The following is a 27,591-nucleotide window of genomic DNA, read 5'->3' as shown; positions in this document are numbered from 1 at the left end:
GTTGTACGCCTAGGGTATTACCCCCAACTACTCCTAGGCAGTAGCGTTTCCCGACTTCTTAGGGCAATTTCGTACTCTATGACCCCCCTCTGCACAATAAAGACACAATTGCTCAGAAATCCTGCGTCTCCGCTCCACTTGAGACAGTCTAGACCGACCAATCTGCTTTGGCTCGGGTGGAGGTGAAACGGGAGGAGATGGAGACACAGGAGGCGCAGCGTAGGACACCATTTTAACACTGTTCCTACCCCGGGTCTGCCTTTGATAGCGTAATCTGCGATCAATCCTGATGGCCGAGGAAATGGCCTCATCGACGGTTTTGGGTTCAGGCTGACTTAACATAAGGTCTGAGACCTCATCTGATAATCCTGATAAGAAACAGTCTAAACGGGCATAGGTGTCCCACCTGGCTGAAACTGACCACCTCCTAAATTCGGCAGCATACTCCTCGAGCGGACTATTGCCTTGACGCAACAACTTGAGCTTCCGCTCAGAAGTCGAGGCAATGTCTGGATCATCGTAAATTACTGCCATAGCCTTAAAAAATTCATCTACGGAGGTTAAAGCTAAATCTCCGGTGGGCAGACTGTATGCCCAGGTCTGAGAATCGCCTGACAACAAAGTTTTAGAAAATGTGACCCTTTGGGTCATGGTTCCTGAAGATCTAGGTCTCAACCCAAAGTATGACAACACTCTACTCCTAAAATTTCGAAAGTCAGATCTGTGACCAGAAAATTTTTCACAAATTCAAAATAGTCCACTGCACGCTTCCACAACCTAAAAACAGATCATATATAGTGTAATCCTGCGTTAAGCTGCTACTTCAATTATAACATCACACATCCAATGTGCAGGTGAAGAAATGAGTGTCCACTCGTGATCCCACCACCTCTAGTATAAGAGCGGCTCACCAGATTGTAGCCACCAGTTCAGGGTGGGGTACTTGTTCACATATATGGTACATTAGGTTCATCAATGATCCATATCCACATTCCAAAGACTAATCTCTTTTATTCCTTGATAAAACATATAAAAACTCTCATTGCGCAATATGTTAATACTCCGTAAAAAACCACACTGCGCTTCTCGCGCTTACTGTACACTTACAAGCTTCCAGAGGGATTAGTAGCATATCACAGCGGTGGATCTGCTGGGCTCGGTGTGCCTCCCCATAAAGTCCATGCGCAGCGTCCCTCTCGGTACACTTACGGCATCTCACCTCACCCGTACTTCCGCATACAGCGTCAGGCGTACTGGCTCCGCTACTAATCCCTCTGGGAGCCTGTAAGTGTACAGTAAGCGCGAGAAGCGCAGTGTGGTTTTTTACGGAGTATTAACATATTGCGCAATGAGAGTTTTTATATGTTTTATCAAGGAATAAAAGAGATTAGTCTTTGGAATGTGGATATGGATCATTGATGAACCTAATGTACCATATATGTGAACAAGTACCCCACCCTGAACTGGTGGCTACAATCTGGTGAGCCGCTCTTATACTAGAGGTGGTGGGATCACGAGTGGACACTCATTTCTTCACCTGCACATTGGATGTGTGATGTTATAATTGAAGTAGCAGCTTAAAGCAGGATTACACTATATATGATCTGTTTTTAGGTTGTGGAAGCACGCAGTGGACTATTTTGGATTTGTGATTTGACACAGAGAACTTTCACACAGCGCACTGACTTTTTTGGTTTGCCTAAGGAAAAAGTATTATCATTGGACTTGTGTTTAAAATTACTCTAGGTGTGGGATTGGAATTTTGGGCGGGTGGCGCAGCATTTTCTTATAATTCTTTAGAAATTTTTTCAGGTACAGGCATACGTATGTCTGTGCTAGGAGGGGATTCAGACAATGCGTCTATTAAAGTCTGATGGCCACCAAGTACTTGGTTGATGTTATCCACCGAAGTAGCAAGTGTGCCCAGACGGCTGTGTGCGTCCATTTGTTTTTTGGTCTGGCGTTCTGTAACGATCGGTGTAACACAGAGAGGATCTGATTACCGGTGATCTGCAGTATCACCGAGAATGAAGATATATACCCGATTATTGATGATCTGCAGTATCACCGATAATCAGATATATCTCTAACCTCTGGACACCTGAGGGATGAGAGTGTTTTGGTGCAACAGTAATACTTTGAGGACCGCACCTGGATATCAGGTGCTAGAGCAATAAGGAGTATTGCTCTGCAGCAAGTTCCTTCCGTTGGTCTGAACTCCCCGCAGGGAGGAGTCAGGCCGTAAGTGGGAAGGACAGAACGTGAGTGATACCAATGAGGGAGTGTCACTGACAGATCTGTGAACTATCTCTCAACAGGTGAGATAGTTCTCGAGGTCGGGCAGGCCAGGTCGTCAACACACGGACAGATAAAGTACAGAAACAGGAGACAGATGCAGAATCTTGAGACTAGCCGAGTTCAGCAACAGAGTATCAGAATGACAAAGGTACAAAATCAGAGATCAGAGGAATGGTCAGGGAGGCAGAAGGTCATAACAAATAATCAACAATTCCTAGACTAAGGTGTGAGTTCCTTGATCATCAACACCTTGGAAACTGGTCTAGATAATAACACAAATAATACAGAATTCCTAGACTAAGGTGTGAGTTCCTTGATCATCAACACCTTGGAAACTGGTCTAGATAATAACACAAATGCTGATAGGGTCTGAGTGCTACCACATAGTGATCGCAACGCCAGACACCAGAGGAATGACCAGCACCCAGTATATATACACCAGCGCTCTCCAGCGCATCCCCTAAGTGCTGGACCAATGAGAACTGAAAGAATTGTCAGCTGACCGGCCTGGTCAGCTGACACCCCTCTGGCTGTCATAAATGCTCTGCCTCTCCGCGCGCGCACGCGTCCTTCTGAACCAGTGTGGACTATCAGTCCCAGCCACACCAGACATGTGTTGTAATGCCTCTGCTGTTTTGGATGCGGAATCCACCGCACCGCTGTCCGAGCGTGCAGCGTTTTCTCAGCATTCAGCAGTACTGAGAGAGGAAGGCCTATGCGTGCAAACCGGCGCGTCGGACGCGGAATCCGCCGCCCTGTTCTCTGGGCATGCGGCGGTTTCTCCACGTTCGGTCAGGCCAGTAAATGCAGGTCCCTGCGCGCAAGCTGGCATGTTGCACGCGGAATCAGCCGCCTTACTCTGAGTCAGCCGCCTTACTCTGAGTACTTGCGGCGGCTTTTCCGCGTTTTCTCACACCTACCTATACGGGAACACCTACCTATGCCTAGCTAACTACTGGGGCAAGTACCTACCTATACGGGGACATCTACCTATGCCTAGGTAACTACTGGGGCACCCACCTACCTATACGGAAACACCTACCTATGCCTAGCTAACTACTGGGGCACCTACCTACCTATACGGGACCACCTACCTATGCCTAGCTAACTACTGGAGCATCCACCTACCTATAAGGGAACACCTACCTATGCCTAGCTAACTACTGGGGCACCTACCTACCTATACGGGAACACCTACCTATGCCTAGCTAACTACTGGGGCACCTACCTACCTATGCGGGAACACCTACCTATGCCTAGCTAACTACTGGGGCACCCACCTACCTGTACAGGAACACCTACCTATGCCTAGCTAACTACTGGGACACCTACCTATGCCTAGATAACTACTGGGACCCCTACCTATGCCTATCTACCATATGGGCTTGAAAACTGCTATCGCCTGCACTCTGGCCATGGTGCGCACCAGTCCAGCACGGCTGTCACTACACAAACAGCTGTTTGCAGTGCGTTACACAGTGAGTTTGGTGTGTCAGTGTGAAGCAGTACTCTAATTACACTCCCTGATTGATGTATACACATGCAAGATGTTTTAAAGCACCTTAGGCCTGCAATTTAGCATTCAATGTGATTTCTGCCCTTAAAACGCTGCTTTGCGTCCAATCCTGATTTTTCCCCAGGACTTTTGGCCATGTATCCCACTCCGCCATGCCCCCCTCCAGGTGTTAGACCCCTTGAAACATCTTTTCCATCACTTTTGTGGCCAGCATAATTTTTTCTATTTTTCAAAGTTCGCCTCCCTATTGCGGTTCGCGAAGGTTCGCACGAACCGAACTTTCGCGGGAGGTTCGCAAACCCGATTTGCGAACCCGAAAATCAAAGATTCGGGCAATCTCTATTAGTTACGTTCTTTCCTGTAGTCTTGCCTGTGTGGATGCTTGCTGGTGACTTTTGTTAGTCTGCTTGCTCTGCTTCTGTGGACGTGACTGTGAGCTGCGGTTGCTACTATTTACAGTCCAATCTATAGTCCTGTCTTGTACCTGTCTGAATGCTTGCTATCGCTAAGGCAGCGCAACATCGCACTGCGCTGCCATTGCATCTTATTTGTAGCGTTATTGGAAGCCTGTGTAGCCTGTGTAGCCTCTTCCATTATTCAGCTACCAGCCTTGTTGCTCTGGGTGGTCAAAGTATGACCTCCAAGCATTACACTTGTGATTTGTAAACAGACAGTATTGCTTATGCACACAAGCATTACAATACAATGATGCAGGCATCTCATTGATGCCAGTGTTCATTGACACAGAGACTTAGAAAATGAATGGGAGCGTGCACCGGCTTCCCGCAGCTGAAGATGACTATTTACAGCCCTGGGACTTCAAGTGAAGTTTTCCCAGGCCGTGATTATACTGCACCGGTGTAGTAAGTGGTTAAACTTCATTTTATAAGAAATCACTGTCTATTAATGTACACTACAAAAATAGTGAATTCAATAAAAAGTTGTGTTAAGTACAATAATTGTATATTTGTGTCCTGTGTGGTAGATGTGCTAACTTTTTTCAGTTACTATTTAGACCACCTAGATGATATGAGAACCACTGGCTTACTTACGGTCATCAAAACATTCAGTTGCACAAATTGTGCTAATATTGCACTAAAAAAAAATCATGCCTGGAAACTGGCTTTAAATATCAGCTCAGACGTTATTTTACTCTGCATACTTCACTTGTTTTTGTGTGTAAATGAACTTATAAATGTGACCTTAAACAAGTCTGATAAAACATCAATAACATCTTTATTCAGTAGATAAAAACACAAGGAAAAACAAGATTATAGTCACTGAAACAGAAATGATGATGACACAGAGAGGAAACTAACATAAGGATTAGCAACATGACCATTCATTGCCTTGCCAAAAGCACTTCAAATTAGAGATAGCCCGAACGGTTCGCCGGCGAACTTTGGGTGGTTTGCGATCGCATGCGAACGCGAACTTTCCCAGAACTTCGTTTCGCCCCCATAGTGCACCATTAGGGTCAACTTTGACCCTCTACATCACAGTCAGCAGGCCCGTTGTAGCCAATCAGGCTACACTATCTCCTAGAGCCACTCCCCCCCTTATATAAGGCAGGCAGCGCCGCCCATTATAGTCATTCGTGTCCCTGTAGTAATTAGTGAAGGGAAAGCTGGTGGCAGACTCTCTTAGGGAAAGATTAGTTAGGCTCTTTTAAGCTTGTTAGCTTGCTCCTGGCTAATTGTTATTCCTAAAATAGCACCCCTCAACAGCATTTTTGAGAGCTAATCTTGTTCTTGTGCTTTTTTTTTCCACCTCCTCCTCTCTTGTCTTGTCTTCCAGGGATTTGTAGGATGTCAAAAGCCAGCTTACATACATTGGCCAGGAATCGAACCCAGGTCAACTGCTTTGAAGGAAGCTATGACCACCACTATACCACCAACACTACATGCTTAAGCCAGCCTAGCATGTACCATTGTGATATACCGAAGAGAAAAATGAGCTTGCTTATTTGCCAAATTTGCTAGATGAAAGCAGTGGGACACATGGTGATACTGCTTACAGGCTTCAATTCAAGACTTCAGAAATATCATGTGCCCCCCTGGATGATGCTGGAGTAACACACACAGCAAAGGACAGCAATTTGAAGTCTGGAAGATTCCAGGGCGAGGGTGGGAAGGATGAAAAGCTGGGTGGCCATGCAACCATTCCTGCTAACCTAAAGCTTACTTGTGTCTTACAACACATTGGCTTAAGACTTTACCAAATCCAATGCTCCAATATGGGGAAGCTTCTCTGTTTGCTGTTTTGTTTTTTTAAGTGTGGTGTCACAGTTCACTCATCTCTTCAACTACAAGAAAGGCCCAGGAGTAGTCTTAGACCCAACAGGAAATCCCCTTCTGAATGGGATTTCCTGTATGGGCTTCCCCCGTCGCCATGGCGACGATCGGAATGACGTCATTGACGTCGTGAAACAAGGGGGAGTCCCGATCCACCCTATAGCGCAGCCTGGTGGTGATTGGCCAGGCTGCGCAAGGGGCCTGCGGGGGGGGCCTCTTTCGTGGCGGGTAGCGGCGGATCGGTGGCAAGCGGTGGCGATCGGAAACAAACACGCAGCTAGCAAAGTGCTAGCTGCGTGTTTGAAAAAAAATTATGCAAATCAGCCCTCCAGGGCCTGAGCAATGCACTGCGGCGTTACTGGACGAGCTGAGCTTGTCCGTAACGCCCAGGAGGTTAAAACTGCTGTCAAGGAAAGGGAGAATGCAGAGGCATTGAGGTAAATTCTGGAAGTCTCCCTGTATTTTGCTTGCACAGCAAATAGTGCACGTAAAGTTCATAGTGCAGAGCACAGCACAGGGATATTTGCATTGGAGGGAGGAAGGCGCAGGGCACAGCACATCACTCAGATAATGGAGAGCACTAGATAAGTAGAGTTGGGCCGAACGGTTCGCCCGCGAACGTGGTTCGCGCGAACGTAGGTGGTTCGCGTGCGGGTACCGCACGCGAACCTTTTGCGGAAGAAGTTCGGTTCGCCCCATAATGCACTGAGGGTCAACTTTGACCCTCTACATCACAGTCAGCAGGCCCAGTGTAGCCAATTAGGCTACACTAGCCCCTGGAGCCCCACCCCCCCTTATATAAGGCAGGCAGCGGCGGCCATTACGGCCACTCGTGTGCCTGCATTAGTGAGAGTAGGGCGAGCTGCTGCAGTCTCTCATATAGGGAAAGATTAGTTAGGCTTAACTTCTTCCTGGCTGCATACCTGTTCTGTTCAGTGAGCCCTCAGCCCACTGCATACCTGTACTGTGATCCTGCCACTGCATACCTGTTCAGTGATCCTGCCACTGCATACCTGTTCTGTTCAGTGAGCCCTCAGCCCACTGCATACCTGTACTGTGATCCTGCCACTCCATACCTGTTCAGTGATCCTGCCACTGCATACCTGTTCTGTTCAGTGAGCCCTCAGCCCACTGCATACCTGTACTGTGATCCTGCCACTCCATACCTGTTCAGTGATCCTGCCACTGCATACCTGTTCAGTGATCCTGCCACTGCATACCTGTTCTGTGAACCCGCCACTGTATACCTGTTCTGTTCAGTGGACCCGCCACTGTATACCTGTTATGTGAACCCGCCACTGTATACCTGTTCTGTTCAGTGGACCCGCCACTGTATACCTGTTCTGTTCAGTGGACCCGCCACTGTATACCTGTTCTGTTCAGTGGACCCGCCACTGTATACCTGTTCAGTGAACCCGCCACTGCATACCTGTTGTGTTCAGTGAACCTGCCACTGCATACCTGTTCTGTGAACCCGCCACTGTATACCTGTTCTGTTCAGTGGACCCGCCACAGTATACCTGTTCAGTGAACCCGCCACTGTATACCTGTTCTGTTCAGTGGACCCGCCACTGTATACCTGTTTAGTGAACACGCCACTGCATACCTATTGTGTTCAGTGATCCTGCCACTGCATACCTGTTCTGTGAACCCGCCACTGTATACCTGTTCTGTTCAGTGGACCCGCCACTGTATACCTGTTCTGTGAACCCGCCACTGTATACCTGTTCTGTTCAGTGGACCCGCCACTGTATACCTGTTCTGTTCAGTGGACCCACCACTGTATACCTGTTTAGTGAACACGCCACTGCATACCTATTGTGTTCAGTGATCCTGCCACTGCATACCTGTTCTGTGAACCCGCCACTGTATACCTGTTCTGTTCAGTGGACCCGCCACTGTATACCTGTTCTGTTCAGTGGACCCGCCACTGTATACCTGTTCTGTTCAGTGGACCCGCCACTGTATACCTGTTCTGCTCAGTGGACCCGCCACTGTATACCTGTTTAGTGAACACGCCACTGCATACCTATTGTGTTCAGTGATCCTGCCACTGCATACCTGTTCTGTGAACCCGCCACTGTATACCTGTTCTGTTCAGTGGACCCGCCACTGTATACCTGTTCAGTGAACCCGCCACTGCATACCTGTTCTGTTCAGTGAACAGTTTGGTGTGTCAGTGTGAAGCAGTACCTTAATTACACTACCTGATTGATGTATACACATGCAAGATGTTTTAAAGCACTTTAGGCCTGTCATTTAGCATTCAATGTGATTTCTGCCCTTAAAACGCTGCTTTGCGTCAAATCCAGATTTTTCCCGGGGACTTTTGGCGTGTATCCCACTCCGCCATGCCCCCCTCCAGGTGTTAGACCCCTTGAAACATCTTTTCCATCACTTTTGTGGCCAGCATAATTATTTTTTTTTTTCAAAGTTCGCATCCCCATTGAAGTCTATTGCGGTTCGCGAACTTTAACGCGAACCGAACGTTCCGCGAAAGTTCGCGAACCCGGTTCGCGAACCTAAAATCGGAGGTTCGGCCCAACTCTATAGATAAGTCCATCCTTTGAAGTGAGAATCCCTTCAGAGGAAATCAGAGAAGAGGGGATTGTGTGATTGTTGTGATGAAACGCGGAAAAGCCGCTGCCTCTCAAGGTGAGGCGGCTGTTTCCGCGTCCAGCATGGCATCACAACGCGGAAAAGACGCCGCATGCCGCATAGGCAGAGCGGCGGAATCCGCATTGGTAACGGCGGAATCTGCATTGGAGGCGGCTCCTGCACTCGGTTCACTGGATACATTGCAAAACAGTACTGGTGTGGCTGGGACTGATAGTCCACCTAGATTCAGAGTGACACGCGCGCGCGCGCACAGAAGCAGAGCTTAAATAATAGCCAGAGGGGAGTCAGCTGACCAGGCAGGTCAGCTGACATTTTCCACTACTCTCATTGGTCCAGCAATTAGGGAGGTCCTGGAGAGGTCCTTGTGTATATATACTGCTGGCTGTTCACTTGCTCTCTGTCTGGCGTTGCGAACACATATGTGGGAGCACTCAGACCCGTAGTCAGATCCTTAAGTGTGCCGGGACCAGCTGGAGCTGTAATCCTACACTTAGCTAGATTCTGTTGATAGTTTAAAGTACTAGTTTGATTGTGATTATCTGTTATGACCCTTTGCCTGCCTGACCATCCTCTTGTATTCTGATCTTGTACCTTGCCATTCTGATACTCTGTTGCCGAACCCCGGCTCGTCCTTAGACTCTGCTTCTGCCTCTTGATCTTGTACCTCGATATTTCTGATACCCTGTTGCCGAACCCTGCCTGTACCTAGACTCCGCCTTTGCCTTCTGTATCTGTACTTTATCTGTCCGTGTGTTACGATCTAGCTTGTCTGACCTCGAGAACCGACCTCACGATTGGAGGCGGTTCCCCATCCTGTTAGTGACACTTCCTCCTGAGTGTCACTTTCAGACCATCCTTCCTACTCTCAGCCTGACTTCTCCCGCCTTGGAGAGTTCAGGCCTTCGGAAGGAAGCCGTGCAGTATTCCTCACTGCACTGAGGCCCAGTCCTCTAAGTGTTACTGTTACACCAATCACTACACTCTACTCAGGTGGACAGAGGTTAGCTGGTATATCGGATTATCGGTGATACTGCAGATCACTTATAATCTGGTATACATCTGTATTCCCAGTGATACTGCAGATCACCGGTAATCAGATCCTCTTTGTGCTCCACCGTTCGTTACAGAACGCCAGACCAAAGACAAAATGGACGCACGCACTGGTCCTCTGGGTGAACTTGCCACCTCAGTGGATAATGTCAATCGAGTGCTGGGTGAACACAAAGCATTGATTGAGGCTCTGACAGGGTCCGTCCAAACCCTCCAGACGTCAGTGGATGAAGTGCGATCCCCTCCTAGCGTAGACATACGCATGCCCGTTCCAGAACGGTTCTCTGGCCACAGATCTGACTTCCGCAATTTTAGGAGTAGAGTGTTATCATATTTTGAATTAAGCCCCCCGATCCTCTGGTACTGAGGCCCAGAAAGTCACGTTCATCAAAACTCTACTGGCCGGTGATTCTCAGACCTGGGCATATAACCTGTCCCCTAGAGACACAGCTCTGACCTCAGTAGAGGAATTCTTTAAGGCCATGGCCGTAATTTACGATGACCCAGATCTTGCTGCGACCTCTGAGCGAAAGCTCAAGCTTTTACGGCAAGGCAAGGGTCCAGTCGAAGAGTACGCGGCCGAATTTCGTAGGTGGTCCGTTACCGCCAGATTTGACACCTATGCCCTGATGGATTACTTCCTGTCTGGGTTGTCGGAGGAGGTCTCCGACCTAATGTTAAGTTTGCCCGAGCCCAAAACAGTCGATGAGGCCATCTCCTCGGCCATTCGAGTCGACCGTAGGCTACGCCATCAGATACAGACTAGGGGCAGTCACCGTGTCAGGGTGGCATCTTACGCGGCACCTTCCGCTGCACCCCTAGTAACGCCATCTCCGCCTGTCTCACCCTCTCCGGCCTTGCCTCCACCCGAGCCAATGCAGATTGGTCGATCAAAACTGACCCAGGTGGAACGAAGGCGGAGAATGACTGAACAACTGTGCCTGTACTGTGCAGAAGCAGGGCATAGAGTGCGAAACTGCCCTAACAAGCCGGGAAACGAGTCTGCCTAGGAATAGTGGGGGGTGACACCCTAGGCACACAATTCTCACCCCATAAAGAAAAAAGATTGCTTCTCCCTTGTACGATTACATGGGATAATAAGTCTGTAGCCACTGAGGCTTTTATTGATTCTGGCTCAGCGGCTAATTTTATGAACTTTGAATTTGCTCAGGAGTTGGATATTCCTCTCACTCCAGTGAGACCCCCCATTCAGGTCACGGCAGTAGACGAATACCCTTTGCAACAGAATCGTTCCCTGTCACAGACCCCGGAGGTGAAGGTTACGATAGGGGTACTACATGGGGAACAAGTACAGTTTTTCGTATTACATATGTCAACCTCCACTATCATCCTAGGCATGCCGTGTTTACAAGTCCATTCACCACAAATAGACTGGGCTACGGGTCAGGTAACCAGCTGGTCCGATCATTGTCGCCAGCAGTGTTTAGGGAAGGTGACATTGGGCCAGACCAGGGTTCAGTTGGAAGGGGTTCCAGTACAGTATTCTGAGTATGCCGATGTGTTCTGTCCTAAGGCCGCTGACAAGTTACCGCCGCATCGCCCATTTGATTGCCCCATTGATCTCCAAACTGGTTGTATGCCCCCTAGGGGTCATCTGTACAATTTGTCCGGGCCAGAGAAACTGGCCATGCAAGAGTATATTCGTGAGAATTTAGCTAAGGGGTTCATTCGACCATCCCGGTCGCCCGCAGGTGCAGGGTTTTTCTTTGTTAAGAAAAAAGACGGGAGTCTGCGACCGTGCATAGATTACCGGGGGCCTGAATAAAATCACGATAAAAAATCGTTACCCCTTGCCCCTAATAGATGACCTTTTCACTCAAGTTACCAACGCTAAAGTCTTTTCAAAATTAGACTTGCGGGGCGCATACAACCTGGTGAGGTTCAGAAAGGGCGATGAATGGAAGACGGCCTTTAACACACCCGACGGGCACTATGAGTACTTGGTGATGCCCTTTGGGTTGTGTAACGCCGGCCGTCTTTCAGGAATTGATTAATGAGGTATTCAGAGAGGTGTTGGGCAGGTTCGTGTTAGTATACCTGGACGATATACTTATCTTTTCCAACAACCTCTCTGAGCACAGAACACATGTCCGAATTGTACTGGACAAACTGAGGCAGAACTCGCTTTATGCAAAGTTGGAAAAATGTATTTTCGAGGTGACATCTGTTTCTTTTTTGGGGTACATTATTTCCACTTCGGGTCTGTCAATGGATCCTGCCAAGGTCTCTGCTGTGATAGAGTGGCCCCAACCCGTGGGGTTAAAGTCTTTGCAGAGATTCTTAGGCTTTGCTAACTACTATCGGAGGTTCATAAAGGGGTACTCCACTGTTATCTCACCCCTCACTAGTCTCACAAAAAAAGGGGCAGATACTAACCACTGGGCCCCAGAAGCCCTACAAGCGTTCTCTACCCTGAAAACCTTGTTTTGTTCAGCACCCATCCTGAGGCATGTCGACACCTCTTACCCCTTTATTGTCGAGGTGGACGCCTCAGAGGTCGGGGTGGGGGCTGTGCTGTCTCAGCAGTCAGGGTTACAGGGAAGATTACATCCTTGTGCTTATTTCTCTCGTAGGTTCTCCCCGGCGGAGAGAAACTACGATATCGGCAACAGAGAGCTCCTGGCCATTAAACTTGCCTTTGAAGAATGGCGTCACTGGCTGGAAGGAGCAGAGCATACCACTACAGTGTACACTGATCACAAGAACCTGGAGTACATCGAGGGGGCTAAGAGGTTAAGTCCCCGACAGGCTCGATGGTCATTGTTCTTTTCGAGGTTCAGGTTCATTATTACGTACACCCCGGGCAGCAAGAACATCAAGGCAGATGCCCTGTCCAGATGTTTTGAACTGGAGACAGCCCAGCCCTCTGACCCAGAATCCATTATCCCACAGAGGTTAGTGCTAGCGGCAACTGAGACTTGGGAGGACTGGACAGAGACCCTGAGTCCCTTCCAGCAGGATGTCCCTGAGGGGAAACCGAAAGGGGTTATGTTTGTGCCCTTACCCTTTCGTCTCCGCATTTTACAGATGTTTCATTCCCACAAGAATGCGGGACACCCGGGGGCAGCCAGAACTCAGGATCTGGTATCCAGGTGTGCTTGGTGGCCTTCTCTGGCAGCAGACTGCAGGGAGTTCGTTAGGGAGTGTGCTGTATGCGCAAAAAGTAAACCCTCCCGGCTGGCACCTGTGGGTACCTTGCAGCCTTTGCCCACCCCGAGTGAACCATGGACTCACTTGTCCATGGATTTTGTAGGTGAGCTTCCCAGGTCAGAGGGTATGTCAGTCATTTGGGTGGTGGTCGACCGCTTCAGTAAAATGGCTAATTTTGTGCCCTTGAAAGGACTCCCCTCGGCCCAGGAATTGGCCGACGTGTTTATCACACATGTTTTCCGGCTACACGGCATTCCGGAAAATATAGTGTCGGATCGGGGAGTCCAGTTCGTTTCTAGATTTTGGAGGGCATTTTGCCAACAAATGGGCATGAAGCTGTCGTTTTCATCGGGCTACCACCCACAGACCAATGGTCAAACGGAGAGAACCAATCAGTCTTTAGAGCAATTTTTGAGGTGCTACGTTGCAGAGGCGCAGAATGACTGGGTCAAATTTCTGCCTTTCGCGGAGTTCGCACAAAATAATTTGAGAAGCTCTTCCACCGAATTTTCTCCGTTCCAGGTAGTGTCTGGAAGATTGCCCAAATTCTCACCATTACCAGTGGCCTCCACCCCATTTCCAGCTCTGGAGGCCTGGCAAAAGTCTTTTAAAAACAATTGGCGCACGGTGAGAGATAGTTTGCAAAAGGCGTTTTTGAATCAGAAGGGTCAAGCTGATAAAAGACGTTCGGTGGAGTGGAGCTTCCAGCCAGGAGACTTGGTGTGGGTATCCACACGTCATTTGACCCTGAAACAGCCCTTGGGCCCCAAGTTTGTCGGTCCGTTTCCGATAGTGAAAAAGATTAACAACGTTACCTATACCGTTGATCTGCCCGCCAGCATGCGTGGGGTAAGGTCATTTCACGTATCCCTGCTCAAACCTGCAGTCCATATGGGCCCTACTCCTCCTCCTCCTGTCCTGGTAGATTGTCAACCTGAGTTCGAAATAGAGAAAATGTTGGACTCACGCATTGTCCAGAACTCGGTACAGTATCTGGTACACTGGAAGGGGTATGGCATTGAGGAGAGACAATGGGTACCGGGGACTCGCATGCATGCGGATGAATTGAGGAAAGAGTTTCATGCCTTACACCCCGAGAAACTTGGTAGGAGTTGTCCGGAGTCCACTCCTCGGGGGGGGGGGGGGTACTGTGAAGAAACGCGGAAAAACCGCTGCCTCTCAAGGTGAGGCGGCTGTTTCCGCGTCCAGCATGGCGTCACAACGCGGAAAAGACGCCGCATGCCGCATAGGCAGAGCGGCGGAATCCGCATTGGTAACGGCGGAATCCGCATTGGAGGCGGCTCCCGCACTCGGTTCACTGGATACATTGCAAAACAGTACTGGTGTGGCTGGGACTGATAGTCCACCTAGATTCAGAGTGACACGCGCGCGCGCACAGAAGCAGAGCTTAAATAACAGCCAGAGGGGAGTCAGCTGACCAGGCGGGTCAGCTGACATTTTCCACTACTCTCATTGGTCCAGCAATTAGGGAGGTCCTGGAGAGGTCCTTGTGTATATATACTGCTAGCTGTTCACTTGCTCTTTGTCTGGCGTTGCGAACACATATGTGGGAGCACTCAGACCCGTAGTCAGATCCTTAAGTGTGCCGGGACCAGCTGGAGCTGTAATCCTACACTTAGCTAGATTCTGTTGATAGTTTAAAGTACTAGTTTGATTGTGATTATCTGTTATGACCCTTTGCCTGCCTGACCATCCTCTTGTATTCTGATCTTGTACCTTGCCATTCTGATACTCTGTTGCCGAACCCCGGCTCGTCCTTAGACTCTGCTTCTGCCTCTTGATCTTGTACCTCGATATTTCTGATACCCTGTTGCCGAACCCTGCCTGTACCTAGACTCCGCCTTTGCCTTCTGTATCTGTACTTTATCTGTCCGTGTGTTACGATCTAGCTTGTCTGACCTCGAGAACCGACCTCACGATTAGAGGCGGTTCCCCGTCCTGTTAGTGACGTTTCCTCCTGAGTGTCACTTTCAGACCATCCTTCCTACTCTCAGCCTGACTTCTCCCGCCTTGGAGAGTTCCGGCCTTCGGAAGGAAGCCGTGCAGTATTCCTCACTGCACTGAGGCCCAGTCCTCTAAGTGTTACTGTTACACCAAACACTACACTCTACTCAGGTGGACAGAGGTTAGCTGGTATATCGGATTATCGGTGATACTGCAGATCACTTATAATCTGGTATACATCTGTATTCCCAGTGATACTGCAGATCACCGGTAATCAGATCCTCTTTGTGCTCCACCGTTCGTTACAATTGTGTCTTAAAAGTAGGAGAGAGAGAGTGCGTGTGTGTCCCTGTTCAAGTGTGTGGTGTGTGTGGTGTGTGTGTGTGTGGTGTGTGCGTATGAGTGTGCACTTCCCTGTTCAAGTGTGTGGTGTGTGTGGTGTGTGTGCGTGGTGTGTGTGCGTGGTGTGTGTGTGAGTGTGCACGTCCCTGTTCAAGTGTGTGGTGTGTGTGGTGTGTGTGCGTGGTGTGTGTGCGTGGTGTGTGTGTGAGTGTGCACGTCCCTGTTCAAGTGTGTGGTGTGTGTGTGTTGAAATGTGTGTACGCATTTAAATGTCTGTGTGTCGGTGTTTAGGAGTGTGTGTGTGCCAGTAATCAAGTGTGTGTGCTTATGTTCAAGTGTGTGTGTGTGTGTGTGTGTGTGTGTGTGTGTGTGTGTGTGTGTGTGTGTGTGTGTGTGTGTGTGTGTGTGTGTGTACCCTTATTCAAGAATGTATGCACCCGAATAAAAGCTGTTGCATTGGGCCCCAAAGATATGTAGCTTCCCCAGTATTCTAAGGCCGTATTTCCAATGGTGCCACATCTGTTTCTAAATTAGACGTGGCCCGCATGCTGTTGTGAAGCAGCAGCCGAATCGCTATAGCCGGGCCATGCATACCTATAGGGATACAGATGCATGCTACGTAAAATTGCTGCATGCCATACATAATTGCACCGTCATGTGACTTGGATGGCAAGCTACTGTCTGAATAGGCAGCATTTCCCTGTCCAGCAGCTCCCATGCGGAGAAACGCTGTGTAGGCAGGGATGGGAGCGCAGCATGGGGGACACAACTTTTTAAGGGTGAAGGGAAGGGGAGCCCGAGGACCACTACACTGCCAAGGTTATTGGGGGCTCCCTGCCTGATTCTGCTGACTTCCCTCATGCAAGTTTGCATCCCTGTCTCCTATCACTGCCCTCAGGCACTTACACCTTAATCCTTGTCTCATGTCACTAAGGATGACACGAGACAGTGATTAGAGTATAAGTTCTAAGGAAAGTTAGTGACATGAGGCAGGGATTAGAGTTCAGAGCATTTTTACTTGGACATGTGGCCTGTGCTAAGGGGCGGAGTTAGGGGCACCAGAATGCCTGTGCCTACAGGCTCCTGAGGTGTAAATCTGGCCCTGTATATAAGTATTAATCTAAATTTTAAATGGACTATATGTACTAAGATGCCATGTAAGAACTTAGATAGAGAGTTCCTGCTACCCAAGATGATCTTGGATCAATACACATAAAGTTATGACATCACTCATTTTATAACTAGGCTTAACCTCCTTGCCGGTCTAAAAAATCCGGCAAGGAGGCAGCGCCGCACTTTTTTTTTATTTTATTTTTTCTTAAATCATGTAGCGAGCCCAGGGCTCGCTACATGATAGCTGCTAAGTGGCGGCATCCCCCCACCCACTCCGATCGCCTTCGGCGATCAGAGTATGCAGGGAATCCCGTTGAGAACTGGATTTCCTGCAGGGCTTCCCCGGTCGCCATGGCGACCGGGCGGGATGACGTCACCGACGTCATAGACGTCGTGACGTCAGAGGGAACTCCGATCCGCCCCTTAGCGCTGCCTGGCACTGATTGGCCAGGCTGCGCAGGGGTCTGGGGCGGGGGGGGGGCGGCTCGGCGCGGCGGGTAGCGGCGAATCGGCGGGTAGCGGCGGCGATCGCGACCTACACGCAGCTAGCAAAGTGCTAGCTGCGTGTAGGGAAAAGAAAATTATGCAAATCGGCCCAGCGGGGCCTGAGATATCCTCCTGCGCAGGTTACCCCGAGCTGAGCTCGGGATAACCGGCAAGGAGGTTAAGAGAGGTGCATTGAGGATTCTTGTGCTTTACTTCAATAATATTTTGGAGGAAATTTCCACTAGAAATAGCTTATTGATGATTTGGATTTTTTTCGGCTTCAATAGTTTTGATATAGTTTTTTCTACTATACTTTAATGTGGTATTTTACATGATAAGAGTTTTGAAGTATTTTACAAGTGTTATTTTTGTCTCATTTACATTTGAATTCAGTTTAATGTGTGCAGAGATATTCAAGTTAATATTTAGTTGAGTACTTTTGTTTTATGAAGTCATTCATATATAATGTTAAAACTTCTACTATCGCTTCAACTATATTCATTGTATCATTGAATGAAAATTATAATATTAACAACAAAGACATTATTATTATTATTATTATTATATTTATTTATTTTATAGATGTATTAAAATGTAAGCTTTGTTTCTTGCTAAAACGAGCCTGGGCTATACTCTGGGCTATATTCCGTATATACCTGCTCAAACAGTTAAAAAAAACGGTGACAAAAAAGTTTTAAAATATACATATAAAATATAGACTTCTACCAGCGTAAAATGCACTATAAATTATTATTTTTTTCCTATGTCACTTACATTAGGTGGTGAAACTCTGGCAGGTTTTGGATTGGTCCATCTTCTCATGAGGATTCTCAGGTACAGTGGGTTGCAAAAGTATTCGGCCCCCTTGAAGTTTTCCACATTTTGTCATATTACTGCCACAAACATGAATCAATTTTATTGGAATTCCACATGAAAGACCAACACAAAGTGGTGTACACATGATTAGTGGAACGAAAATCATACATAATTCCAAACGTTTTTTTACAAATAAATAACTGCAAAGATGGAGTGTGGATAATTATTCGGCCCCCTTTGATCTGAGTGCAATCAGTTACCTATAGACATTGCCTGATGAGTGCTAATGACTAAATAGAGTGCACCTGTGTGTTATCTAATGTCATTACAAATACATCTGCTCTGGGAGGGCCTCAGAGGTTGTTTAAGAGAATATTGGGAGCAACAACACCGTGAAGTCCAAAGAACACACAAGACAGGTCCAAGACAGGTCAGGGATCAAGTAATTGAGAAATTTAAAGCAGGCTTAGGCTACAAAAAGATTTCCAAAGCCTTGAACACCCCAAGGAGCACTGTTCAAGCGAACATTCAGAAATGGAAGGAGTATGGCACAATTGTAAACCTACCAAGAAAAGGCCATTTACCTAAACTCACAGGCCGAACAAGGAAAACGCTGATCAGAAATGCAGTCAAGAGGCCCATGGTGACTCTGGACGAGCTGCAGAGATCTACAGGTCAGGTGGGAGACTCTGTCCATAGGACAACTATTAGTCATGCACCAGGGGCGTTTCTAGGGTCCTTGGAGATCGGGGGCACCTGTGGGCACCTGTGGGCACCAGGCGGGGAGGTATATGCGGCAAAAAATGGGCGTGGTCATACGGTGAGTGGGCGTGGCCCTGGGTGGGGCCAAATGTACATGAACTTAGCAGCGGTGTAAGCTACAGATAATGGGCCTGCCCATCGAAATATTGGATGGAGCCCCCTGTCCTTTATTTGGATAATTTACAATCAGTATAGGCATAGATCAAAGATGTATACGCACATACAATTTTGATTGGTCAATCACTGACCCCCAATTTTACCACCCCAGTGCAGTAAGTGGGCCAACAGACAATGAATTTTATGAACAGAGCTAAAATTTGCTAATCAAAATTGTATGTGTGTACCAGGCTTTACAGCTAATACTGTACATACTGAAAGTAGCAGGGATCAGCATACAATATAGCTGGTTTACAATCAGTAAAGGCACAGAGTAACACCTTACACTGTACACACTGGAGGTAAATCAGCACACAGTGCAGGCACTAGAGAACAGCGTATACTGTACATACTGTAGGCAGCAGAAATCAGCACACTGCAGCTAGCGTGCCAAAAATATGAGGATCACGTTGTGCGGCGTGCTTATCGTGCCGCACCGAAAAATGGGTGGGCCATGGACCAGAATATAGGTGTGGTAACGGCCGGGTGGAAACAAATTTACATGAACCTAGCAATGGTGGAACATTAGATTATGACAATGGTGGCGAACCTTTTGGAGGCCGAGTGCCCAAACTGCAACCCAAAAGTCACTTATCTATCGCAAAGTGGCAACCGCAATTTAAACTAAATACTGTACAAACGTTTTAACTCATACATGAACATTATGGAAAATCCAAGTTGAAAATAAACTGTGAAGATAAACAATTTCATCCATCCTACTCCTGAAAAATGTATTCAATTTTTTAGAACCTCCCAGTTTTATTTTCTGTTTTAAAAAGCTAAAAAAGTAGGTTTAATGCTATTGTCTCATATGATAAGGATTCAGCTTTTCCCATAGTCTCACATTTAGCAATCATGTGACCCCCAACAAGACAAATTCAGCAATCATGAGGCCCCCAACAAATCATGAGGCCCTCAACAAGACAAATTCAGCAATCATGAGGCCTCCAACAAATCATAAGGCCCCCAACAAGACAAATTCAGCAATCATGAGGCTCCCAACAAATCATGAGGCCCCCAACAAGACAAATTCAGCAGTCATGAGGCCCCCAACAAATCATAAGGCTCCCAACAAGACAAATTCAGCAGTCATGAGGCACATAAATAGACAGCATTTCACATAAATAGGCAGAATCCCCCCTTAACCACTTGCCGACCACCTACTTCATATTGGCGGCGGCAAAGTGGCAGCCCCAGGACCACGTAACGCAGATTGGCGTCAGGTCCTGGGGCACTCTCTGGCCGGGGATCGCGCGCTGGGATGCGCGCGCATCCACCGGCAATAGGCTCCGCCCACCCGCGACGTCAACCCGCCGGCCAATCGGAAGCGCCGGCGGGTTGTTAACCCGACGATCCCCGGATAGGAAGCGTATAATACGCTTTGTAATGTTTACAAAGTGTATTATACAGGCTGCCTCCTGCCCTGGTGGTCCCAGTGTCCGAGGGACCACCAGGGCAGGCTGCAGCCACCCTAGTCTGCACCCAAACACACTGATCTGCCCCCCCCTGCCCCCTGATCGCCCACAGTACCCCTCAGACCCCCCCCTGCCCACCCCCCAGACCACCATTTGCACACAATCACCCCCCTAATCACCCATCAATCACTCCCTGTCACTATCTGTCAACGCTATTTTTTTTTTTAGTCCCTAAACTGCCCCCTGCTCCCTCCTGATCACCCCCCCACCCCTCAGATTCTCCCCAGACCCCCCCAGACCCTCCCCCCCCCTGTGTACTGTATGCATCTATCCCCCCTGATCACCTGTCAATCACCCGTCAATCACCCATCAATCACCCGTCAATCACCCGTCAATCACCCCCTGTCACTGCCACCCATCAATCAGCCCCTAACCTGCCCCTTGCGGGCAATCTGATCACCCACCCACACCAATAGATCGCCCGCAGATCCGACATCAGATCACCTCCCAAATCCATCGTTTACATCTATTCTCTCCTCTAAACACCCACTAATTACCCATCAATCACCCATCAATCACCCCCTATCACCACCTGTCACTGTTACCCATCAGATTAGACCCTTGCGGGCACCCAATCGCCCGCCCACACGCTCAGATTGCCCTCAACCCCCCCTTATCGATTCGCCAGTGCATTATTTACATCCGTTCTTCCCTGTAATAACCCACTGATCACCTGTCAATCACCCCCTGTCACTGCCACCCATCAATCACCCCCTGTCACTGCCACCCATCAATCAGCCCCTAACCTGCCCCTTGCGGGCAATCTGATCACCCACCCACACCAATAGATCGCCCGCAGATCCGACATCAGATCACCTCCCAAGCGCAGTGTTTACATCTATTCTCTCCTCTAAATACCCACTAATTACCCATCAATCACCCCCTATCACCACCTGTCACTGTTACCCATCAGATTAGACCCTAATCTGCCCCTTGCGGGCACCCAATCACCCGCCCACACGCTCAGATTGCCCTCAGACCCCCCCCCCTTATCAATTCGCCAGTGCAATATTTACATCTGTTATTCCCTGTAATAACCCACTGATCACCTGTCAATCACCCATCAATCACCCCCTGTCACTGCCACCCATCAATCACCCCCTGTCACTGCCACCCATCAATCAGCCCCTAACCTGCCCCTTGCGGGCAATCTGATCACCCACCCACACCAATAGATCGCCCGCAGATCCGACATCAGATCACCTCCCAAGTGCAGTGTTTACATCTCTTCTCTCCTCTAAACACCCACTAATTACCCATCAATCACCCCCTATCACCACCTGTCACTGTTACCCATCAGATTAGACCCTAATCTGCCCCTTGCGGGCACCCAATCACCCGCCCACACCTCAGAACGCCCTCAGACCCCAGCCCTGATCACCTCGCTAGTGCATTGCTTGCATCTATTTCCCCCCTCTAATCACACCTTGAGACACCCATAAATCACCTCCTGTCACCCCCTAGCACACCTACCCATCAGATCAGGCCCTAATTTGCCCCGTGTGGGCTCCTGATCACTCGGCCAAACCCTCAGATCCCCCTCAGACCCCCTTCCGATCACCTCCCCAGTGCATTGATTGCATCTATTTTCCCCTCTAACCGCCCCCTGAGACACCCATCAATCACCTCCTGTCACCCCCCTAGCACTCCTATCCATCAGATCAGGCCCAATACATCCTGTCATCTAAGAGGCCACCCTGCTTATGACCGTTTCCACAAAATTTGCCCCCTCATAGACCACCTGTCATCAAAATTTGCAGATGTTTATACCCCTGAACAGTCATTTTGAGAAATTTGGTTTCCAGACTACTCACAGTTTTGGGCCCGTAAAATGCCAGGGCAGTATAGGAACCCCACAAGTGACCCCATTTTAGAAAGAAGACACCCCAAGGTATTCTGTTAGGTGTATGATGAGTTCATAGAAGATTTTATTTTTTGTCAAAAGTTAGCGGAAATTGGATTTTTATTGTTTTTTTCACAAAGTGTCATTTTTCACTAACTTGTGACAAAAAATAAAATCTTCTATGAACTCACCATACCCCTAACGGAATACCTTGGGGTGTCGTCTTTCTAAAATGGGGTCACTTGTGGGGTTCCTATACTGCCCTGGCATTTTAGGGGCCCTAAACCGTGGGGAGTAGTCTAGAAAACAAATGCCTCAAAATGACCTGTGAATAGGACGTTGGGCCCCTTAGCGCACCTAGGCTGCAAAAAAGTGTCACACATGTAGTATCGCCATACTCAGGAGAAGTAGTATAATGTGTTTTGTGGTGTATTTTTACACATACCCATGCTGGGTGGGAGAAATCTCTCTGTAAATGGACAATTGTGTGTAAAAAAAATCAAAAATGTGTCATTTACAGAGATATTTCTCCCACCCAGCATGGTTATATGTAAAAATACACCACAAAACACATTATACTACTTCTTCTGAGTACGGCGATACCACATGTGTGACACTTTTTTGCAGCCTAACTGTGCTAAGGGGTCCAAAGTCCAATGAGTACCTTTAGGATTTCACAGGTCATTTTGAGACATTTGGGTTCAAGACTACTCCTCACGGTTTAGGGCCCCTAAAATGCCAGGGCAGTATTGGAACCCCACAAATGACCCCATTCTAGAAAGAAGACACCCCAAGGTATTCCGTTAGGAGTATGGTGAGTTCATAGAAGATTTTATTTTTTTGTCACAAGTTAGCGGAAATTGATATGTATTGTTTTTTTTTTTCACAAAGTGTCATTTTCCGCTAACTTGTGACAAAAAAAAAATCTTCTATGAACTCACCATACCCCTAACGGAATACCTTGGGGTGTCTTCTTTCTAAAATGGGGTCACTTGTGGGGTTCCTATACTGCCCTGGCATTTTAGGGGCCCTAAACCGTGAGGAGTAGTCTAGAATCCAAATGCCTCAAAATGACCTGTGAATAGGACGTTAGGCCCCTTAGCGCACCTAGGTTGCAAAAAAGTGTCACACATGTGGTATCGCCGTACTCAGAAGAAGTAGTATAATGTGTTTTGAGGTGTATTTTTATACATACCCATGCTGGGTGGGAGAAATCTCTCTGTAAATGGACAATTGTGTGTAAAAAAAATCAAATAATTGTCATTTACAGAGATATTTCTCCCACCTAGCATCTGTATGTGTAAAAATACACCCCAAAACACATTATACTACTTCTCCTGAGTACGGCGGTACCACATGTGTGGCACTTTTTTGCACCCTAAGTGCGCTAAGGGGCCCAAAGTCCAATGAGTACCTTTAGGATTTCACAGGTCATTTTGCGACATTTGGTTTCAAGACTACTCCTCACGGTTTAGGGCCCCTAAAATGCCAGGGCAGTATAGGAACCCCACAAATGACCCCATTTTAGAAAGAAGACACCCCAAGGTATTCCGTTAGGAGTATGGTGAGTTCATAGAAGATTTTATTTTTGTCACAAGTTAGCAGAAAATGACACTTTGTGAAAAAAAACAATTAAAATCAATTTCCGCTAACTTGTGACAAAAAAAAAAAATCTTCTATGAACTCACCATCCTCCTAATGGAATACCTTGGGGTGTCTTCTTTCTAAAATGGGGTAATTTGTGGGATTCCTATACTGTCCTGGCATTTTAGGGGCCCTAAACCGTGAGGAGCAGTCTTGAAACGAAATTTCTCAAAATGACCTGTGAAATCCTAAAGGTACTCATTGGACTTTGGGCCCCTTAGCGCAGTTAGGGTGCAAAAAAGTGCCACACATGTGGTATCGCCGTACTCAGGAGAAGTAGTATAATGTGTTTTGGGGTGTATTTTTCCACATACCCATGCTGAGTGGGAGAAATATCTCTATAAATTGACAATTGTGTGTAAAAAAAATAAAACAATTGTCATTTACGGAGATATTTCTCCCACCCAGCATGGGTATGTGTAAAAATACACCCCAAAACACATTATACTACTTCTCCTGAGTACGGCAATACCACATGTGTGGCACTTTTTTGCAGCCTAACTGCGCTAAGGGGCCCAAAGTCCAATGAGCATCTTTAGGCTTTACAGGGGTGCTTACAATTAGGCACCCCCCAAAATGCCAGGACAGTGAACACACCCCACAAATGACCCCATTTTTGGAAAGTAGACACTTCAAGGTATTCAGAGAGTAGCATAGTGAGTCCGTGGCAGATTTAATTTTTTTTTGTCGCAAGTTAGAAGAAATGGAAACTTTTTTTTTGTTTGTTTTTTTTTTGTTACAAAGTGTCATTTTCCGCTAACTTGTGACAAAAAATAAAATCTTCTATGAACTCACCATGCCTCTCACTGAATACTTTGGGATGTCTTCTTTCCAAAATGGGGTCATTTGGGGGGTATTTGTACTATCCTGGAATTTTAGCCCCTCATGAAACCTGACAGGGGGTCAGAAAAGTCATAGATGCTTCAAAATGGGAAAATTCACTTTTGGCACCATAGTTTGTAAACGCTATAACTTTTACCCAAACCAATAAATATACACTGAATGGTTTTTTTTTATCAAAGACATGTAGCAGAATAACTTTCGCGCTCAAATGTATAGGAAATTTTACTTTATTTGAAAAATGTCAGCACAGAAAGTTAAAAAAGTAATTTTTTTGACAAAATTCATGTCTTTTTTGATGAATATAATAAAAAGTAAAACTCGCAGCAGCAATCAAATAGCACCGAAAGAAAGCTGTATTAGTGACAAGAAAAGGAGGTAAAATTCATTTAGGTGGTAGGTTGTATGACTGAGCAATAAACCGTGAAAGCTGCAGTGTTCCGAATAAAAAAAAGGCTCTGGTCCTTAAGGGTTTTTTTGACTGCAGTCCTTAAGTGGTTAATATGGTAGCCCCCACGTTAGGTAGTGAGTGACAGGGACCCCCAGGTTAGCTAGTGAGTGACAGGCGCCTCCAGTTAGGTAGTGAGTGACAGGGACCCCAATAGTGAGTGACAGGGAGCCCCTTTAGGTAGTGAGTGAGTACCAGGGAGCCCCTTCAGGCAGTAAGTGAGTGCCAGGGAGCCCCTTCAGGCAGTGAGTGAGTGCCAGGGAGCCCCTTTAGGCAGTGAGTGAGTGCCAGGGAGCCCCTTTAGGCAGTGAGTGAGTGCCAGGGAGCCCCTTTAGGCAGTGAGTGAGTGCCAGGGAGCCCCTTTAGGGAGTGAGTGAGTGCCAGGGAGCCCCTTTAGGGAGTGAGTGAGTGAGTGCCAGGGAGCCCCTTTAGGGAGTGAGTGAGTGCCAGGGAGCCCCTTTAGGCAGTGAGTGAGTGCCAGGGAGCCCCTTTAGGGAGTGAGTGAGTGCCAGGGAGCCCCTTTAGGGAGTGAGTGAGTGACAGGGAGCGCCTTTAGGGAGTGAGTGAGTGCCAGGGAGCCCCTTTAGGGAGTGAGTGAGTGACAGGGAGCCCCTTTAGGGAGTGAGTGAGTGAGTGACAGGGAGCGCCTTTAGGGAGTGAGTGAGTGCCAGGGAGCCCCTTTAGGGAGTGAGTGAGTGACAGGGAGCCCCTTTAGGGAGTGAGTGAGTGACAGGGAGCCCCTTTAGGGAGTGAGTGAGTGACAAGGAGCCCCTTTAGGGAGTGAGTGAGTGCCAGGGAGCCCCTTTAGGGAGTAAGTGAGTGCCAGGGAGCCCCTTTAGGGAGTGAGTGAGTGACTGGGAGCCCCTTTAGGGAGTGAGTGAGTGCCAGGGAGCCCCTTTAGGGAGTGAGTGAGTGCCAGGGAGCCCCTTTAGGGAGTGAGTGAGTGACAGGGAGCCCCTTTAGGCAGTGAGTGAGTGACAGGGAGCCCCTTTAGGGAGTGAGTGAGTGAGTGACAGGGAGCCCCTTTAGGGAGTGAGTGAGTGAGTGACAGGGAGCCCCTTTAGGGAGTGAGTGAGTGCCAGGGAGCCCCTTTAGGGAGTGAGTGCCAGGGAGCCCCTTTAGGGAGTGAGTGCCAGGGAGCCCCTTTAGGGAGTGAGTGAGTGACAGGGAGCCCCTTTAGGGAGTGAGTGAGTGCCAGGGAGCCCCTTTAGGGAGTGAGTGCCAGGGAGCCCCTTTAGGGAGTGAGTGAGTGACAGGGAGGCCCTTTAGGGAGTGAGTGAGTGACAGGGAGCCCCTTTAGGGAGTGAGTGAGTGACAGGGAGCCCCTTTAGGGAGTGAGTGAGTGCCAGGGAGCCCCTTTAGGGAGTGAGTGAGTGACAGGGAGCCCCTTTAGGGAGTGAATGAGTGCCAGGGAGCCCCTTTAGGGAGTGAGTGAGTGACAGGGAGCCCCTTTAGGGAGTGAGTGAGTGACAGGGAGCCCCTTTAGGGAGTGAGTGAGTGACAGGGAGCCCCTTTAGGGAGTGAGTGAGTGCCAGGGAGCCCCTTTAGGGAGTGAGTGAGTGCCAGGGAGCCCCTTTAGGGAGTGAGTGAGTGACAGAGAGCCCCTTTAGGGAGTGAGTGAGTGCCAGGGAGCCCCTTTAGGGAGTGAGTGAGTGCCAGGGAGCCCCTTTAGGGAGTGAGTGAGTGACAGGGAGCCCCTTTAGGCAGTGAGTGAGCGACAGGGAGCCCCTTTAGGGAGTAAGTGAGTGACAGGGAGCCCCTTTAGGGAGTGAGTGCCAGGGAGCCCCTTTAGGGAGTGAGTGAGTGACAGGGAGCCCCTTTAGGGAGTGAGTGAGTGAGTGAGTGAGTGAGTGACAGGGAGCCCCTTTAGGGAGTGAGTGAGTGACAGGGAGCCCCTTTAGGGAGTGAGTGCCAGGGAGCCCCTTTAGGGAGTGAGTGAGTGCCAGGGAGCCCCTTTAGGGAGTGAGTGAGTGCCAGGGAGCCCCTTTAGGGAGTGAGTGCCAGGGAGCCCCTTTAGGGAGTGAGTGAGTGACAGGGAGGCCCCCCCCCCTCCAGCCGCCGCTCCCCCCGCCCCCCTTTACCTTGTAGCAGACCTCAGGATCAGCGGCGACCCGACCAGTAAGAGCGGGCGCCGGACGCACCCGCTCGATATGCGGAAGTGATGTCACTTCCGCATATCAGTGCGGGCGCTGGGTCCTAGCGCCCGCACGATTGGTCGCCGGCTCGCCGCCTGATCCTGAGGTCTGAGAATGAGTGACGCGGCGGCGGCGGCTGGAGAGAGCCGCTGCCAGAGGGGGCCGGGCGGAGATCCGTGGGGCTAGCGACACCCCTGTCATGCACTGTACAAAGTTGGCCTTTATGGAAGAGTGGCAACTGGCAAGAAGAAAGGCATTGTTAACAGAAAGTATAAGAAGTCCCGTTTTGTGAAGAAGCGCGGAAGAGCCGCCGCTATAAGTCAGCGGGAGGAGGCTCTTTCTGCGCATGGCATGGCGGAACGTGGAAAAACCGCCGCGTCTGACGTGGTGGTTAGCGCGCATGGGCCTGTTGCGAACAGTCTGACCCAGCGCGGGGAGGCCGCCGCTGGTTCTGATGGCGGTGCGACCAACCCCGCGCACAGGTCAGCGAGCACATTGCAAGACAGTACTGGTGTGGCTGGGACTGATAGTCCACCAAGGTTCAGAATGACTCACGTGCGCGCAGAGAGGCAGAACTTATATGGCAGTCAGAAAAGGGTCAGCTGACCAAGCCGGTCA

Source organism: Hyperolius riggenbachi, chromosome 6, assembly GCF_040937935.1.
Source record: "Hyperolius riggenbachi isolate aHypRig1 chromosome 6, aHypRig1.pri, whole genome shotgun sequence".
Classification (NCBI taxonomy): Eukaryota; Metazoa; Chordata; class Amphibia; order Anura; family Hyperoliidae; genus Hyperolius; species Hyperolius riggenbachi.
This window is presented reverse-complemented; position numbering follows the sequence as displayed.